This window comes from Schistocerca piceifrons, chromosome 10, assembly GCF_021461385.2.
Source record: "Schistocerca piceifrons isolate TAMUIC-IGC-003096 chromosome 10, iqSchPice1.1, whole genome shotgun sequence".
NCBI lineage: Eukaryota > Metazoa > Arthropoda > Insecta > Orthoptera > Acrididae > Schistocerca > Schistocerca piceifrons.
In genome coordinates, this window is record NC_060147.1 from 44,706,747 (window position 1) to 44,710,437 (window position 3,691).

At 43.3% G+C, this 3,691-nt stretch overlaps 1 pseudogene; it reads left to right on the forward strand.

Moving 5' to 3' along the window:
• The first annotated feature begins 2,429 nt into the window (after positions 1 to 2,429).
• LOC124719160 lies at positions 2,430 to 2,547 on the forward strand (annotated as a pseudogene).
• The last annotated feature ends 1,144 nt before the right edge of the window (positions 2,548 to 3,691 follow it).

Below are 3,691 nucleotides of genomic sequence, written 5' to 3' on the forward strand. Positions count from 1 at the left end.
ATCAGGTTCACCTTCGTTTAGTTCGTTACGAAACTTTAAGGCTTTTTCCTGCAAAATAGCTCCCGACGTGGGTACGCCTTTATCTCTGTGTTGCGCAAACCATAGAAACAAAGCTTCACTTACTTTTTCATAAACACATTTTTTCATGGTTTTCCGATCTTCCAAACCAGCCGAGGTTGCTCGCTGAGAACACCACTTCTCTATTTCATTGCGGTTCCTTTTCCAGTCTGCAACTGTTGTTTTCCTGACGTTATAATTTCTAACATTCTGCATGGTGTCTGTTGGTTCTAAGTCGTGTCTCCTTACCACTTTCGCGCGACGATGCTCTGAGCGTGTTTTTTAGGGAGTTGACTAGTTTGAACCAGGGACCTGTTGCCGGTAAGGAGACGTCAGACCACACATGACATGTAGAGTTCAGAAGAGTTCAGTGAGACTAGTGATGATACAATCAATTACTTAATAATTTCAACGTCAGCTCCACTGCACTCCCTGTAAAAGAATCTTAATGCTAACTAAATTTAGTGGAAGGGGTTCAAGGCTTTCCTATTTTTAGTTAGCTGGTAAAATAACGTCGAAAAAGCAGTTAAGTTTACCATTGTCATTTTTATTCTAATCATAAAACTTTGGTTATAAATTGTACTATTGATAAAAGGAAATATTTTAATACAGGATGACAAAAACCAACTGCGTTCAACAAAAATGTGAACGAATATTCCCTGAATGGGTTTCCAAGTACTATAATGGATCGAAGGATGACCTATGCCATATCACATCCATAATATAGGTTTAAATTAAGTTTCATAAAAGAGAAAACTATCAAAAATGGTCTACAGTGACCCTCAATTATCTTTGATTACTTATCTAAGTTGTCGTAAATTACAGAGGCTGATGTGGCTTCTCAATAATTATATAACAGAAAAATCATCGGGTTTCAGATTTTAACTTCAAGTAGCAAATGTGAATACCACGAAGTTTAATTGAGGATCGACACTAGTATTACGTAAAAGGGGGTGTAACAGATGAGACTTCTGCAGTTCTGAGTGAAGCCTTATGCGCTCTTATGCGGCATCGCGTGCGTTCATTACCTTGTCGGTGGTTAGGCAGCATCAGGGGCGGCTGGCGGCCCAGCTCCACACACCTCGCTGTCTCAGTAGCAATTCTCATGAACTACTGTTTACCGAAGTTGGTTTAAGAAAAAGGTATCTGGCTGTGTTTTCAACTGACCAATCAGCGTCTCAATGTTAACCTTATGCTCCGCCTACAAAAATTCTGTCTATCCAAAGGGAAACGTTATACTTTTCGCGTTTGGACAATGTTTTTAATATTTGCTACATAACAGAGACGGGTATAGTCTCACAGTAAAACTTGCAGCTGGTGTGGCCCTTTTAGCGTTATCGTAAGATCTATACTGTTCTTCTGGAGGGCTCTATCTTTTAACATCGGCTGGAGGATGGACCTCTTGGCGGTTGGCCGGCGATGCGGCTGTCCCATTGTCCTGTTCTTATCGTAGGGCCTTCTAGCCTACACGGCTCTGTTCTCGGCTTCTGTTCTCGTTTCTCCCCTCGGAACTGCGTCTGTTTCACGGTGGGAAGGTATGACATGCATTCAGACATTCTTGTGTTAGTCTGTGGTATTCCATTTGCTCACTCACTGATCGTATTACTTTCGTTTTTATTCGGAGCTATGTGACATATTGCCGGATTTGCTACCATGTCAGGGGTTTCATGGAAGGTGTCGGATTTGCCTGACACCTTATAAATCTTGCGCCACTTTTAATAAAGTTTCACCATTGTCTATTCTTTTTAAAGCTTTAAGTTTTTCCACTGTTGAAACGACCACCTTTTTCAGTTTTGAAACCATCGCCACAATTCTTGATGATAAACAAAGTGCAACACGTCCACTCCACTACAGATCTAAGTTAGCACTGAGGAGTGAGGAGTAGCAGACGGCGACAGCGAACTGAGTATCAACAAACAACACGGTAGTCACTGACCTGTCGTCGGCTGGCGCGGTGAAAGGGTCGGATAATACAGAAGGTCGGATAACCGAAGATTGGGTAATCGAGACTCTACTGTACTAGAAATGGCCGTCGACGGTCGCACAAGGACAAGAAAGAAGTTATACATAGGACTATGAGGGGAAGCACAGAAAAACAGGATAGAAGCCCGAAAAACCAGACATACATTGCAAACAAGTGTGGAAAAACTTGAACGAAAACGCACTTAACACGAAAATAAAATCCATCTGGTACAAAGTTATAAAGGAGACAACATCGACCAACGCCATGCTGACTGCAATAAAGTTAAGGCCGTCGGAGAAATGCCACACCGGCGATTAAAGGGACACGCTAGAGTACCGTTTCCAATGCGGCAAAGCAGCAACAACATAGGATATCTCTAAAGAAATGGTAGCGCTAATAAACATAACACGGCAACGGCCTTACCACAGTGGATACACCGGTTCCCGTGAGATCACCGAAGTTAAGCGCTGTCGGGCGTGGTCGGCACTTGGATGGGTGACCATCCAGGCCGCCATGCGCCGTTGCCATTTTTCGGGGTGCACTCAGCCTCGTGATGCCAATTGAGGAGCTACTCGACCGAATAGTAGCGGCTTTGGTCAAGAATACCATCATAACGACCGGGAGAGCGGTGTGCTGACCCCACGCCCCTCCTATCCGCATCCTCCACTGAGGATGACACGGCGGTCGGATGGTCCCGGTATGCCACTCGTGGCCTGAAGACGGAGTGCTTTTAAACATGAGCTGCTGACCGCACCAAACATAAAACCTTTTCATAGAAAAAAGAAAACAACAACCTCATGGATCCTACTCCACTCAATTATAGACCTCAGACACGAAGACAGAACTGAGCATCTCACATAGCTATCAACATCTACGTGATTACTCTGCTGCTCATAATAAAGTGCCTCGCAGAGGGTTCAATGAAACACCTTCAAGCTGTCTCTCTACCGTTCTACTCTCCAACGGCACGCGGGAAAAACGAGCACTTAAATTTTTCTGTGCGAGCGCTGATTTCTCTTATTTTATCGTGATGATTATTTCTCTCTATGTAGATGGGTGCCAACTGAATGTTTTCGCAATTAGAGGAGAAAACTGGTGATTGAAGTTTCACGAGAAGATCCCGTCGCAACGAAAAACGCCTTTGTTTTAATGATTGCCACTCCAATTCACGTATCACGTTTGTGACACTATCTCCCCTATTTCGCGATAAAACGAGCTGCCCTTCTTTGTACTTTTTCGATGTCATCTGTCAGTCCCACCTGATGCGAATTCCACACCGCACAGCATTACTCTCGAATAGGGTGGACAAGCGTGGTGTAAGCAGTCTCTGTAATAGACCTGTTGCACTTTCTAAGTGTTCTGCCAATGAATCGCAGTCTTCGGTTTACTCTACCCACAATATTATCTACGTGATCGTTCCAGTTTGGGTCATTTGTAATTGTAATCCATAAGTATTTTATTGAATTTACAGCCTTCAGATTTGTGTGACTTATCGCGTAATCGAAATTTAGCTGATTTCTTTTAGTACTCATGTGAATATCTTCACACTTTTCCTTATTCAGGGTCAATTGCCACTTTTCGCACCATACAGATAGCTTATCTAAATGATTTTGCAACTCGTTTTGGTCATCTGATGACTTTGCAAGACGGTAAACGACAGCATCATCTGCA